This window comes from Ischnura elegans, chromosome 5 (assembly GCF_921293095.1).
Source record: "Ischnura elegans chromosome 5, ioIscEleg1.1, whole genome shotgun sequence".
Taxonomy (NCBI): Eukaryota; Metazoa; Arthropoda; class Insecta; order Odonata; family Coenagrionidae; genus Ischnura; species Ischnura elegans.
This window is the reverse complement of record NC_060250.1, coordinates 8,748,880-8,765,624: the sequence shown is the minus strand read 5'-3', so window position 1 is coordinate 8,765,624 and position 16,745 is coordinate 8,748,880. Positions and strand designations below refer to the sequence as shown.

The following is a 16,745-nucleotide window of genomic DNA, read 5'->3' as shown; positions in this document are numbered from 1 at the left end:
TCTGTCAGGTATGAAATGGAAAAAATGACGTGAAGCATATCGAACCTGACATAGAAAAATTATATTAAAAAGTGTGGAAAATTTAAAAGTTGTGGCTCTATTTCTTAAAAATAATTCCGCAACATAAATTCGTCGACTGTCGATTTTAGCCTGCTGGAAAGCTGATTAAGCACCTAAACTGTTCACCGAAAATTTTTTGTAGGTCCATCAGTGGAGAAAATGACTCGACTGTTCATAAGAGGCCTGGGGATATGGATGAATAACTGCATGGCATTGTGCATAGAATTTTATGATTAAGGTTTAGACATACTTATTATGCCATTTTCACGGTACAACTACACATGGTGCGAGTAAATTTATACAATATTTTGGATGTGGAGGGAGGTGCTTGTAAATCCGGGAGGGGGGGTGAAAAAAGTGTTGGAAAACGTTATCAGCGGCAAAGAGGGGGAAAGCGTTCTCAGGGGCCTTCGGTTTAGAGTCAGAAAACACAACATTAGGGGATAGGAGTGGGATGGGAACAAAATAGGTATTTCACATAACATTTATTGTTTTTTCGGCATGCCGTAGAAATATAAAACAGCTCCATAAAATTAAAAACTTCCCCCTTTAATTTGCGAACCTAGACAATATAATCACCCTTCTGTTCAGATTCAAGCAAATTCTTAGCACAGTTAAAGATGGGATCACGTTTTGCCAAACAGCTCTTGAACCCCACCACTCTAGATTAAATTTTAGAAAGTTGCCCAACACTCGCTTTACCCCTCCTCCAATTTCTAACCATCAACCTCCAAAATAATTGCATGTATCAGTTCGCATCCTGTTTTGTTCCACCATGAAAATGGCATAGCTTGTCGAAACCTGGGTCGACAAATAAAAATATGTGGACCAAACATATGTTTTCCTTGTATTGACCAAACATATGTTCATCGATTGAATCTTTCGTGGATCATGAATGATGCACAAACTTTGTTTTTCTGCATTTTCCGCGTATTTTTTTTTTAATCCATTAACAGTAAAGTTTCCCCTCGCGTTCCGGAGATTGCTTCTCACAAAGTACTCTGAAACTTCGACGCACTGTTAAACTATCTGGCAAGCGTCCAGCGCGAAAGGGAAAACAATAGCGAATGTGATTAAGAAACTGGCGATTCAAAAAATACGCGGACAGCACCCAAAATAAAAGTATATTCACAGCAATGTTACCTTTCACACTTTTCCCTGAAAGAAAATAATCCTTTATCGGCCGATGTATTTCGTGCCACTCACCATTCAACCTGGATAGCGAAAGAGATCTTTTTCACGTACCTCTTTTCACTTCGGGCGATCCAACTGGAAAGAAACACCTGTGATAAAAGGCTATAAATACTACCACCATGCCTCGGAGCTCTCCTGGACTAAGTAGATGCTTCAATGAATTTTAATAAGGCAGCGAGTATATCACTTCTTCGTGAATCATTGGTAAGTTTTGTTCATGTAATTTTCTGCTTATGGATTCACGGAAGCCCATGCCATTCATTTTTACGTTTATTATGGAGCCTTTTTTGCTTTTTTTCTCACCAATTCCAGTTAATTATAAAAAAATTAGCTAAAATGGTCCATGTATCTCAGGAAATACATTGCATTATTTAATAATTAATATAAATTTTTGCTAATTAAGTGATACATAACTTCATTTAGGCTGCACTTACTGTGCTTAAATGAAAAGAATATTTTCACCTCAAAATTTGAATAATGGACCAATTAAGGGTTAAGGGAAGGGGGATGGGAGAGAGAGGGGGGGTGGGGATAAGGAATTTATAATGGTGGGAGGTGACCACGCCACTTCCGGCCGCATTTACAACAACTCAAGAGAACTTGGCGTGTCTAAGGAGTTGGAGACTTGAGAGGAACGTGAACTGATTCACACCAACTTGGAGCGGCTTAACCCGACTTGGAATAGTCATTATCTGAGAAAAACACAAATATCCCTTCAAAGTAGCAATAATTGAGCTAATCTCTATCGGCATTCACACGAGCCATCGAAATTTCTCTTAAAACGATTTCACGAATGTCTGATCCGAGTTTGGTGGAATATTTTTATTAATCATCTGGGTGATATAAAGTCAAGCCACAAATTACCCTGAGTAAAATTGTTGGGAATATGGCTATATGCAGATTATTGGGAAGATTTCGTCGTGTGCGTTGACATCTGGTGTCATTGACACAACTGCTTCCATTGGCTGATCTTCACCAAGAGAAGAAGATAACATTATAGTGATGGAACTACTCACAAAGGCTTATTAATCACTTACGAAATATCATTAAAAAGTCGAGTCTGCTTAAGAAATGAAATAATACGCAATTGAAATGGTTGCCCAAGATATTTTCCAGCTCTCCAGAGGATTCCCAGCCTGTTGGCGATGCATACATATTTGTCACATTTCGTCGAGAGCTGGCAACTCATGGCAATCATCACAGTTCTCATCGGTGAGCAGGCAGGAGTGGGAAGAGGCACTAAGCGAAGGGGATGAGAAGGGGTAAGAGGAATTGTTCGTTCTGTGTGCGGGAAGAATGAGAAGCTCCACCACTCGGAGAAAATCGCCGGAGATTCAAACGTGACGCGAATCTCGTATTCAGAGGAAAGGGGGGGAAGGATTACCCGTGTAGGGTTTTGGGTGAATTTAACCCCATTCACAATAACTTACCTTTGCGTAATTTGGCTGAAAATAACCCTACTAGAGAGCTATTCCACCAATCAAATCTCAGACCACGTATTAATGGTGCGAGCGATTTAAACAAACGTTGATTATTTCACATCGCTAACACATGCATTAAAAACATCGAGGGTGGGCCATCCGTTTGGGTGATTAAAAAAGCATTCTTTTCTCACTTTCCCGAAGCCATTTCGCATTTGAACAATTGAACGTCGTTTTCATGTCGTACGTGCTGGCTCACAGAGGTCTCTTTTGATGGCTCATGGAGACATCATGCTAATGTAATTTAATATCTATCATTGTATTTATTCCACCAACTATAAGTTTCGGAGTATTCATCCAAATATGAAGTAGCAATAACGATGTACCCATTTAAATAACAAATTATGAGGTAATTATCCTCCTTACAATTGTGTCGGTTTTTTTAAAGAAGCCATGAGATTTAGATGCTGTACCCTCTTATGATTCTTTCTATGTAGCCCTTTGGATGTAATTCCTTAAATTTCAAAAAAATTGGAAAGAATGATTCTTAACCACTCTAATTGACAACTTACACTCGATGTTTTGGATGGATATACGAACCATGAGGTCAACGAGGAAGATACCGTATTGCTAGAGATAAGTATGATTATTTTCCTTACTACTGGCTACTCGCGAGAGATATTTGATCTTTTTTCAACATAATGACCATTCCAAGTTGAGTTACGGCTATTTAAGTTGCTATGAACCAGTCGCCGCACTTCTCAGTTGATTAACTCCATGGTTACGCGAAGTAAAGTTGTTGCAAAAGCTGTTGCTACGGGTGTGCGCTAATCCAATAGCGAAAGAGGAGAGGGGGCGATGTTTGGTGGGGCGCAATGGCGTAGGGGGACGGAGATTCAGTCAACCCACCCGCTGCTCTCTTGCCTCGGCTTCGGCCAAATTGAGAAGGATGGCGGCCGCACTTTTAAGCGAGCGCAGGTGATTTGCAGAACGGAGGGATGGAGGTGAATTTTCATTTCAATTCAACGTATCTGGGCGTGAGCGCGAATTTAAAACGGAACAGTACATGATTGAGCAAGTGCTTGCTGAAAAGTCATGCACGCAAACAAAAATAATTCCGAGGAAGTCAGTCCGTTTCAAATTCAACTGACTCAAGAGTGATATAGTGCAAGTTAGACATATTAAGATGCACTTTTCCGCATTTATTCCAAACTTATTTCCACTGTAATCGTGGAAAAGTGCGATCACGTTTTCTTTTAATGAGCAGTCAATCTTTTTGCAGGTCGGTTCTTTTTTACCCATCTCTAATTGTCATGAGACGCGGAGCTCTGACGTGATGGCGAATTATGATGGCCATTTTTTAGATTTTAGAAAAAAATCATCCACTGTTTATTTATTGCAAAATGATCTCGCACTTGAGTGAATGGAGGGATTAATTGTTACTCCTAATTATCGGGAGCTCCTAAAATCGATCAGATAGTGCAGGCATGTAGACTCTCTCGTGATAAATTTTTGCTATTCCTCGTCCAGAAGGCCATACGAAATATTCATTTCTATTCTCCCAGGCCAATGAATGTCACATACTAGCCAGGGTGAAGGGCAGTCTGGCCACCACGCATTTCGAGGAATGAAGTTTAGGGATGCATTGGAACTGAACCCCAGACCCTTCGATCAGAATCATAAAGATGAACCCAGTAAACTACCTTGAGCCCCTAAATCATTCACTCGGTGAATCAGTCCTGCGGTTGTCCAGAATATGTTAGGATAGAGCTCTCTCCAGACTTACTCATCTAAGAGTAGCGGGGCCAGATCCTCTCCCTAGACCACCTCGCACTTCTAGATATTTCGCTTGCGCCGTTCGAAAGATTCACCCAGGGTTGTGACTCGGGACTCTTCGCTAAGAAGCCCGACGTTTCTTCACCCACTTCGACTTCCCTGAGGCCTCTCTATGAATAGGGAGCAACCACGTCGGCTCTTCTTCTTCCACGCATCGCCCCCACCTTCAACGCGGCAATCACTGCGACCTCCTTATTCCACGATCCCCAACTTCCACCCCATTCATCTTCAGCTGACGTCCCACGCTTCCAAACGCTGCCTCCTCCCCCCTCCACCATCCCCTCATTTACCCCCTTCCCCTACCTCCGCTTAAGTGGAAAAGGGGAGCGTTTTAATTTGTCACGTACGAGGAAATTAACACGCCCCCATCCCTGTTCTCGTTCTTCCTCTTTTTTTTGACGTCGGATATTGGAGTGTAAAGGCGACGCTAAGGGTTGATGGTGGGAGGGGGAGGAGGATGGAATCGACTCTCATTCTCACGAGGAGACGAGAAAATCGGAGTGCAAGGCCTCGATAAGGAACCTTTCCCCGCTCAAGCATACTCGCGCGCAAATTTAGGAAGACGACGGCTTGATGGCAAATGCTTAGCACGGATGAGAGACCCCGTCTAGTTAGATTCCGTGCTAAAAATACTGCACATAGACCTAAATGCTAAAGATAGAGCCAGGGATGTCGATTTACAAAAAATATTGGGGGGGGCCCAAACCGGAGATCTTGCCCCGGGAAATTTTGTAAGTAGTGAGATTTAAATTTTTTAAGCATTTCAGAAGAGTCATATGATCAACATTGGAACCCTGATAACTCAAATCTCGATATCTGGACACTCCGGGGAAAATCGACAAGCCTGACTAATTTTTTCCTCACACCCATAACGAATTTTTCACCTCAGGCCCCAGGGAGTCGGCGCCACTGGATAAAGCTTTTGTAAACAACTATCCCACATCCTCCCGATGCAGAAATGAGACATCAAAAACCGATGTCAGCCTTGTACAGTATCCAGGCAACGATGAAATTGCATTGTAATCAGCATTTTTCAGTTAATAACCAATCTCTTTTGAAAATGATTGCAAATTTTCAGGTTCCTGTCTACCTCGAATAATGTTATTTTATAACTCTGTGCACATTTTTTTTTCAATTTCAAAGCATTGTGTAACGCCGTGTCACGGGCCACACATCTGGGAAACGCAAATCGGGTCTCTCTTATGTGACCCGTGAACGAAGTGAGGGATCTTGCTGAGCGAGTCTCCGTCAACATTCATCACCACCCTCCGAATTGCACCTACATCGAATATATTGGACATCAATGTCACTCATTCAAAGAACGTATATAGCCAGTGGATTTAAAAATAGTCATCTAAGAAATTGGCATGGTAAAATAATTCATTTGCAGAGTATTTATTGGAGCATACTTAGGTCTCTTCAATTTATAACAAAAATAACCATACAAGGCCAAAGCTTCGAAAGGTTATTTTTACGTTATCAAGGGTTGAATGAAAATATTTTTACAATTCAGTGATATAAAAAATTTGAAAAGTTGTAATCATGACACAATCTCAAGAATTAAGAGTGCAAAAAATTTTAAAACACAAATTAATTAAATAAATTGCTACGCTCCAATAATTTAAAGGAAAAGAACTTCGAATTTTGTCACATACCTTCCATGAAAAAATTAATGATCACAAATTCCTGGGGTGAAGGTCATATAATGTAAAAGTTTTTTGCCAACGTTTCGGTTTATTTAAAAACCGTCTTCAGGGCTATGAATGAAAAAATGAGAGTACATTATATATGCAAGCTACATTGTATATTTTTGCATTATATGATCTTTACTCCAGGAATTTTTTATCATTAACTGAAAGAGGTCAATACAAGAGAAAAAAGAAAATCTAATGAAAAAAGAATTCAATAAGCTACACAAGCTACTAAGTTACATGGTTAAATATTTTTTTCATTAGTTTAATTATAAATACTTTGGTTTAAACTCTCTAAATAAGATATCTCGTTATAACTATTCCTAAATTTTCACATCTTTCACTTCATAAGCTTATAATTTTTTTCGTATATTAAAATCTGAAATTAAAAATTTCGGCATTTTTAAAATCCAAAACATGGTTCTGTTATAAAAAAAATAAAAATTATCACTGTTATATACTCCATTAAATTTTATATTGAATTTATTAAGAGGTCAAGATGGTAACTAATTCCAAAAATTATTTTATATTATGCAATCTTTTCTCGCTCAATGTAAAACTCAGTGTAATGCTCCATAGGACAGGCCGAGAGCACACGATTATCATTCAGGGAAAATGCAGAGATTTTGAATTCTTACCTTGGTACGCTCGGATGTTCTCTTCCACTATTCTTCGGGCGTTGTGATTGATGAATCACTCCGAAGACGCGTTGAAGCTCTCAGACGAAGGTCCCCGCTTGCCTTAGTTTGAATGGAAGACACCAGGATGCGCCACCCGTCCTCTCGCACTGACTGAAGAGAAACAAAAGATGCATGAAGACGTTACTCTCCCTCAGAAATCCAAAGATTTAAGCGAAAATGGAGATAGAACAAAATGTGGACGTATTCTATCTATTTACACACAATATTATACGAATTTTTCCATCGGGTCTACCCTATGGCATTAGACTTCATTTTTCAATTCACAATAAGGCCTACTCCTTTCCATTCTATTCTCTTCTTTCCTCTCCCTCGTATACCCAAAATTCTACCCTTCAACAGTGTTTTCAATATATCCTCCCCACTCAGCACTCGCACTATCCAAGCATTCAGAAACTGTCTCCTCCGTATCTCTTCCAGCACTTCGTCGTTCCTCCTCCTCTCCGTCCACTTCACTTTCTCCATTCCTCTCCAGACCCGCATCTCGAACGCCTTCAGCCTTTTCTCGTCCTTCTTCCTAGCTTTCCATGTTTCCGCACCGTAAAGCTATTCACTCCAAATCAGACTCTTCACTAGCCTTTTGAGGTCTTGCTTAGCGATCATTTCATAATAACTCTCATGAACGCCTCTTTTGCTAACGCAATGTTCCTTCTACTCACTGTTCTTCTAATGTTACTCACATGTTTTCAGGGAGAGAAAGTTGGTTCGTTTGCCCACTTCCATTCCAACAGTTTTTTTACGTGACGCCATCATGTGAATTACCTTTCGACTGGCTCCTACCCTTCCACCTATCTGGCTGGGTGGCCCTATCGGAAGTAATTCAGAGCTACTCTCGCCAGAGCAGCTCTAACGGTCACAAGAACGTGCCGCCCTTTCCACCGCGGCAAGGCTGTTGCCCGAGGGAAATGGAAGAAGACATGATGGTCAAAATGACGTTAAAAATATTCACCTTAACCGGGTTTCGAACCATGGGCCCTCTGATTTTGCATCAGGCGGTCCTAAGGAACGATGAAGACAGATATTATCCAGAGATGGCCTTAGGTCGATGGCAGGGTGACCGAGTTTCCACACCTTCCAAAATGGTTGCACTGCTATGTTGAATCTAGAGCCTACTCTTCATTATATCAGACTAACTAACCTCTTGAACTTCATTCAGTCTTTTCCTCACTATCCTGGAAACTTTCCGGCCCCAATAATTTTCGCGATATTTTTATCATCCCCATCAAATTGGCTTCTTCCTTTATATTTTTTGGGCTCTCCTCTCAGCATTTCCCGCTGTATTATGCCTCACCACCTACGCTCATATCCACGACGATTATCTTCCACTCCCTGCAAATAACTTCCTTCCTTCTTCACTACCCAAGGGAGCAGGTAATGACGTGTCAGTTCCGTTTTCAAAAGAGGCATTCATTCCACGGCCTTATCGGTCATTTCCGAGGCAATTTCTCGTCAGTGGGGCCAGTCCAATGACTCTTAGGTACCGCAGGGTAAACATGGCTGGCGCGGGTGGGAACAAAGTGGAGCAAGTGGCGAAAATATGAAGATTAGTGAGGGCGTAAGAGGAGGAAGACCGCCACATTGCGATGATTTTTCATCTCCGTTCCACGTGACGCCAAGGACACAACTTGTCCGCATTAATCACCGCTTTTGATCCTGACCGCGGAGGACTTGCCTCGATACATTCTAGAGCTGATAAAAACGAAGGGAGTGTAATAGTCTTCGCCCCCGTGCGAGTGTTCCGGTGCCTACGTGCGACTCGCAGCGTTATCGCCATCCGGAAAGAAGACTTGCGAGTGACAAATGAGCGTCCTCATGCAGTGGAAACATTTGTCAATCTTTAAAGAAGTTTTTCTACAGAGAAATCGCATCAATTTGCATGAAGTGGGAAATTTTTAAAATTCATTCATTACCAAGTTTATTTTAATTATATGGTCCATCCATTTTAAAATTCAGGATAAGAATTCCGAATTATCGTCTCCTCAACAATTATGTGCTATTGTCTTTGCATAGTAATAGGAGCTTTTATACATACTTTCGTAGATAAACCATTAACATGCCTTATATTGAAATTAGAGGATCCTATTTGTTTGTTAGCCACACTGCCCACCCAGCTGGAACGGGTTTAAATCCCGCCGGAGGAAGAGATTTTTCACAATTCACAATCCCTACTTAGAGTGTTTTGTGGAAGGCACTTCTTCGGCTACAAAACTCCGCCCATCGGAAGAGATGTTAAACTCTGCCCCCCACGACACCTTCCGTCAAAAGCATTCTGATGATGACGTTGGGTTTCTCTCCACCCTCCACTTGTGGCGCAAAAGGCCTTATCTGTCGGACGCCTCCCTCAAATATTCCTCCTCCATAACAATATTAGAATGATAAAAATTATCATAATTTTTAACAATTACTTCACAGTTTTTACAACAAATGGAAGAAAACGGGTACGTAAAAACATAGTGTGCATGTACTCATTTGAATGTATATCACTGCTTTCGTACATAGTGTTCCACACGAAGTGGAAGAAAACTTAAGGCGTAACGTTTAGCGCAACACAAACATACTAAATACTATGAGTAAAACGCAAATAGCATCGATGAAATGAGCCCCACTAAGTCCTCGTGCTTCATTTCAATTATTTACACCAAATATACAGTTTATCATCTAACCATTACAAATATCATCAAAGTAATCATAAGGCACAGCTAAAAAGAAGCATGTCGATCAATCCACCTCAACTCAATAAACGTTTGACAAAAAAGAATCTCAGATTTTGATCGAAATTTCTACCTGTTTGTATTTTCACCTCAAAATAAATACCTCAAAACAGTTTGATGAAACTTTTTTTTAAATTTTTTCCCATTATATTATTTCATTTTTTCCAAAAAATAACGTGCATTGCAATTCCTTCCATCTGTTACTCAAATTTCTATGCCATGGAATACGGCCCACTTTAAAGTTAAGGCATAAAACTATTACTAATTAATGAAAATATATGACGCTGGAAGAAAAAAGTGATTTGTTCACGATCCTCTCTCCTGTTAAAGTTTGAAACATAAAATTGTGCTAACTTTTCCAAAACACTCTATTTCAAATCCGCTGAAACTTTTACTTTGTAATGGAGATATATGTGCCATGCAACTCCAAAAATAAATTTTCGTGACAACCTTTATGAGGTCATTTTTATTATTTTAACAGTTGATATTTTTTCCCGCGCGTAGCTTTGATTCCCCCATCAAAAATTAATGTTATTAAAATTTAGCAAAAATAACACAAGTTTATGAAATTGCTAATTACCCCAGGCAGTGTTAATATGCCCTTTAAATCCAATGGTAAACTGTAAACTACACTGATAATGATGTTTTTCATTATTAAAAAAATTATTAGGGTGAAATTATTGCTGGGATATTTGATAAATTTGAATGCTTAGGATGAAAATCATCGAAGATGCCTTAAATTTCAATTATACTCTCATTAAAATGGCAAAATAAGTTTAACCCAAAATAAGATAACTATTTTAAGACAAAGATAGGGTACACTTTAAAAAAATATATATTTAAACGTATCTTCATGATAGACTCTGTCATAAGTACGCGAAAACTGATTGTAAAGTAACTATTAAAATGTTACAATTCATTTTTAAATAGGAAGTCTTGTAACAACAGTAAAAGAGTCATTCAAAATTTTGGCTCTTCTGGTAAATAACGGCCTCAAAGAAGTCCGGTCCGAGGCAATTTTACGGCGATTTAAAACATAATCTCATAAAATATAAGAGAAGTCGGATAAAGGAGAGTGCTTAAAGATCCGTAAAATTATAGGTTAGTGACGACGAACTCCACATAAAAGGATACAATTAGAGTCACATTAGCCTGTAAAAAAGTTTAGAGTTACTCAAACGATAAAATTTAATTTTAATTGAGACTTCTTGGTACTGAAATTCGAGAACTAACATTTTGACTGTTTTTATAAGTCTTCATTTCGATATGGAAAGATTCCACTTCTTCACGCTTGTATCATCGCATTTTATTTGTTTTTATAAAGGTTAAATAGAGGATTGGTCTACTTTAGTATTTTACTATTCACAATTTTATTGGGTAAGTGTTTCTGTTATAGAATATAGAGAGTACTTTCACGCTTATTCTGCTAGAATTCTAACATACTTGAGAATTGAAAATCTCTGGAAATTTTAAGAAAAATACTCTAATGTATCTTCATGACAGGTTTCAACTCATTTTATGCTTTCTAATACTCTGGAAGATAATAAAAAATATTTTAAAACCGGTGGCGAAGATAAATGAATTTACTTTTTTTTAATTTACTATTAAATAATACAAAATATCGTAAATGCACCTGGGATATTATTATTGGAGTGAAATTTTCAAATTTCAGAGGGAAGAAAATGTGTCGAATGCATCCCGTGGTCTTCTTCATGCTTGTTATTATTTAAGTATTCTACCAAGTAAGTAAAGTAAGTTTGAATGGAGTATTTAAGAAGCATTCTGCCAGCCTCCCCTCCATTCATGGACTTCATCCATCTCTTCATTCTATCTACAAAGCCTATTCTCTTCTTTCCTCTCTCTGAAGTCTCCTTCGCATGTCCTGAAAATGAATCTCATTGCATAAGTTTTGATGGAGTATTACGTGACCGAAAGAAGACCTATCAAGCATGAATCATGCGTCCTCTTAAGTGTTGGCTTTCTTTCCAGTGGACCCGGTTTCAAACCTCAAATCCTTAAATGATCGTAGTTTTTCCCGGCGAATCGAATGAATAAAATCTTCTCGGGTTAAGCACCGGGTCAGGCTTTTTGAGGCCAACGTTTCAATGAGTACCTCACTCATCGTCTTCAGGGCTGAGACTGAAAGTCAGTCTTCAGTCTCAGCCCTGAAGACGATGAGTGAGGTACTCATTGAAACGTTGGCCTCAAAAAGCCTGACCCGGTGCTTAACCCGAGAAGATTTTATCCTCAAATCCTTGCTGGCGCCTTCTGCTAAGTCACGGGTAACGGAGGATCGAGGTCTTTATATCGTTTTCAAATTTCCGCACTTTGCCACGGTGCCTCGTTAAAGATTTATAGGCAGAATGAAACCGACTTCACAATCTTAATTAATAAAAAAAAATACTGTTGAAATAGCCTCCTTTACCAATGGCTAAGAAATATTTTTGATTGCAGCGAAATGGTGCATATTATGGTCATCTGTAATAGCAAAGGAGGTTGTAAAATTTTCCGGGAATAACAATTCGCTTTTATAAATAAATTTCATGCCTCGGAAACCTCGCGAGTACTCTCGTGGTACACGATGGCGATCCTAAATTCCCTTCCGATGGCATGCATAGTTTTTCCCGAAAGATGGAGACAGACTGTGAGCGAAGATCAGAGTCCTCAATATTGGACTCTCAACACTCCTCGGTCATCAAGTCGAGTCGTCGCTTTTGCTTCCACTATTTGAAAGGCGTTGTCCGCCATCGTTATGCTAACGCCCCCTGGAGTCTTTTATGCAAATGGACAGATATTATGTCATTTTAAGGTTAATCGATCGATCACATGAAGTCCTTCGGGCATTCAAGAAGAGTTGAGATGTTTTCCAGAGCCTGTAAGAGCCAAACTGCAAACATTTTAAGCGTTACAAATATGGGAACGTCGAAAGTAAAGTGAAACTCAAGAAATCCTTCTCGGGCTCCACACCTCGCTAATTTGGCCGTAATGGCCGAAGTTTCTGAAAGTGACTTGTCTTGTATTTTCAAGACGTGTTACTGTCTGAATGTCCAAATCCACAATGCACTGAGTTTACCATTTGGCGAGTACAACAATAAGGCTCCGGTGTCGTCCCATTGGCTGATGATCTTTTGAAGTTCTTCGTGCACTTTTTTTATGCACGTGTCCAAGTGTTGCTAAGATGAAAGCCAGTATCACGATTGAAATGTTTAGAATTGAAGATGATCTCGTTGGCTTCCTCAATTAAATACAGTCCCAGCAGCGCTGTGAGCGGGAAAGAAATTTTGAATCTCCCCATCAAATGGCAAGATGCTCATTAATTCTGCGTTCCGCCACATCTCTGGTTTCACTAATCTAAAAAGTTTTCGTTGTTCTTTCAGCCTCGTCTCAATCGTTCGGCCTGTCTCTCCCTCGTATATTTTGCCGCATTCGTAAGGAATCTGAAAAAAGAAAACCCTGTTTTCTTCAGCCCGATCTTTTCTTTCTTTCGCCCTCACCAATCGGTGCCTTAACTTAGGTAGTGGTAGGTGGATGGTTTAGATGTTATGCCGTCAGAGAATGCTGTGGATCTTACCAGATATGGTTCAAACACATGAAATTAAGGCTTTGGACAACGATTTTTCAAGCGGCACATCCAGGAAACTCGTTTGTTTCATGCTTTGATACAATTTTAAAGTGAAAGTCATTTTTGGAGCTATTAGACAATTTTTTTTGCTACCAAACTGTCCATTTCTCTGGATTTTCATTTTTAAACATGAAAATAAACATTTTCCACACGTCTCGATGCCAATGCTTCGACAGAATGTGATGTAGGGTGCGATGAGTCCAGTCTTGGTAGTTATGATGAGGCAATCCAGAGGACTCTGAGCGAATGTGGGAGGACGACAGAGATGAGAAAGGGAGAGAGGGGTGGGTGCCCAGTGAGCATTTATCAATCAACCCCAGTCCCTCCCCTTTCGTCCCCTCGCCCTCCGCAGGGGGTGTCTCCCCACCCCCTTCCACGCCCCACTTCTCAACCCCCTCTGCACGCAGGGAGGGACGGGGTGACTCACAGGCCTAGATCAATCCAGACCGCTACACATCCATCGGCCGAGAGTGCTCTGCCGGGGGAAGAAGGGGGAGCCACAGATTCGTCAGTGGGAAATAGATCACCCCCAGAAACATTAACGACGCAGTGAAATTAAATTGTTCAGTGGCTGACGGTTAGGAATTCGCTGGTGCAAGATTAATCATTAGTAGTGGCCAAATAGTTACCCCTCATCACCTTTTTACTCATTTTGAAACAATGGTCACTTAAATATCTGAAAAATATCCGTTACTTCTTCGTTTCAGTTACTCGTTCTGAGTTTAGGTATACCAATAAATATAATCCAAGTAATTTAAGAGGCCCGACATATGAGTGAATCGATCGGTTAAGAAAGAAATGGAAAACAGAATATAAAATTCTGAAATGTACAAAAAATATCGAAGTATTCAATTTGTATAAATAGTAAAAATTAATTTGGGAAAAGGGTTGTTAGAGATTAACGACAATGATTGAGAGAGATGCCCCTTAGTGTACGCAACGCGTATGCGAAAACAAAAGAAAAACGATCACCTCGTAACTGCTCAAAAGAAAGGAATGTTTTGCGGGAAATTACGAGTACTATCGATTACCGAGGAGTACTTGGCAAATCCATCTTACGCGCCAGTAGCATTAAAAAATAGGCTATTGGTATCAACAGTATAGGTATTCCATGCTCGTAGTAATATCTTGAACTCCCGAAATTTATCAAGAGTGAGACATAAAAGTAATTAAACTCATTATTAGAAATTTATTCCGGTAAACATGTTTCACTGAACTACAGCACTAATCAGGATGGATACATAGTTACGGTTGCTATCCAAAACAAACCCTCCTAAAAACGGAAACTATCTATCCAGTTCTGATGTTGTTGCATTGCAGTGAAACATGTTGACTTGAATACATTATCATGGCAATGAGTGGATTTTTGCAAATTTTTATTACTTGTCCGTTGTTATAGAGTTCACAAAGTATTGGCGGCTGCAATGCCATTTATCAAGAGCGCTTAAAATAACAGTGCACAAGAGATAAGCACTCCCTGCGGTTCTTATTACCTAACAAACCTAAAGGAAGCGGACGCAAGGAATAAACAATCTTTTTACACTAGAGAGGAGGGTGGTGCTAAGGAAAATATACGGGCCAACTGACAAGAGCATATAACAGGGGAATGGAGAAGACGAAATAATCAAGAAATATATAGTTCACAGAAAAAAAAACATGATAACATTAAGAAGCGAGTTAAGAGAGATATGTCTGAACGCTTTCAAAGTGCTGAGAAAAGTATTTTGTAAAAATTTTGCAATCCGTTTCAGCCATGGGTTTCATAAAATAGTTCCAAAGTCACATAAAAATGCAACTTTTTTATGGAAACAATTCGGGTCGAGCACATTAAAAATTAAAAGGAAACCTTACGAAATGTAATATTTTTTAGTTTCTATAGCGACACAGGTTTTGCTGATAATCAGTTAAGACTGAAGTAAAAAGTAATATTTCTTATATGTTGGAATGACATTTTGTTCTTCTTTATCATGCTTTTGATCAATTAGCCTTGATATATCCTTTATATTTTTATGACTAATGGTTACATTATCCATTGATAATAATAATTAAAGGTAAGAAATTTCAATGAAAAGGACGTGTGAAACGGGTGAATGAGATACAATATTCTAAGCTAGTAAATTATATGAGCCCTTAGGGGAAAATACCAACGGAAATATGGATGAATTGCAGGAAAATTGATCAAAAACAAACAGAAGTCTGGAAGGATCTGAGGGAAATAGCTAGAAGAGTATAAAAGATTTGAGAGACTTGTTACTCACATCCGCAAGGCCTCAACACTTAAAGTAAAATACGGTAACTAAGCTCCTTAATAAGCCAAAATACGTCATGTACTCGATGAAGTAATAGTTCACTAGTGGCATGGAATTTTGGCGAATGGAGTTTTGAGTTCAGTTCAACGATGCTCATTTCCAAGATTGTAAAAGGTTTTACATATTATGTCCACAGAGTGTATAAAACCATTGGTTGATGGAATGTGGAATAAAATAATGAGCAAATATTACGTAAGATCAAAACCCTGTGAGGTAATCGAGTTTGCTGACGTGCCAAATTTTCTAGTTCCAAATTTTTTGATAGGATCCCAGGAAATCTGTACTCAAATGCTGCTCTTTTAAAATCCGGTGCCGAGAGAAAAACGGCTCGAAGCAGAACTTTCCGCATGAACAAATACACGCAGTGCATATATATTTTCGCATCCAAGGGAAATGAGGTCTTGGGTCACTGCTGCGCTGCATAAAAAAATGGTCTGAGTGCCAAAAATGCGACCAAGTATCCACTTCTTGGCTCAAGCGCACACGAAATTAACGATGAAGTCAAAATTTAACACAGCTTGAATATAGAGAAATATTTTTCACAGCCTTATAGCAGAGTCGCCAATTTAAAAACAAAAATAAATTTACAGCCATAAAAAGAACTCTGGCGTGTCATTTATGTCACCCCGCATAGCATAGCTGTGGCACTGTCCCGGGGACAGTGTCACAGCTATGCTGTGCGAGAGATTTCATTGGTTACATCATTACGAATGTAAATCACGGTTAACTGCCATTATTATGTGTAATATTTCGAAGTCAGCCGCGTGAACGGCACACAGTGGGCTGAAATCGAAAAAGATGGACAAAACCTCTAAAATGTTTTTTTTTTGAGTACGGAATTATAAACTTTCTACATTTGTTGTCTATAAATTAGTAAATGTTTTGACGAAAGCCTTTGATTGGTTACTTTTTTTAAACATATTACATGGCCTCAAAGTTGAACAAATTTCGCAAAAATTGCCCGCATTGAATTTTTTTCGAAATTCAGCATGTTTGATCTAAGTGGCATGACTTAAACACTAAACTAAAACCAAACATGGCAAATCATATATATCACAGCCGCGGCGAATCGAACTGGGAATCGAACCTCGGACCTATGGCTTATCTGGCCACTGCACAGACCACTACGCTATTCCTCATTCCTGGATATAGCCACCATGGAAATTCATAAAATGGATAGCGAAGTGATCTGCGCAGTGGCCC

The 16,745-nt window shown here is 39.4% G+C and overlaps 1 protein-coding gene across 1 annotated transcript in view; it reads right to left on the bottom strand.

The window, feature by feature from the left end:
- The window catches only part of LOC124158484, a 384,878-nt gene that overhangs the window by 262,085 nt on the left and 106,048 nt on the right, over nucleotides 1-16,745 (bottom strand). Inside the window, exon 2 of the mRNA XM_046533608.1 lies at nucleotides 6,841-6,993. The gene's annotated coding sequence lies outside the window, so the exon portion shown is untranslated. The remainder of the gene's footprint in view (nucleotides 1-6,840; nucleotides 6,994-16,745) is intronic.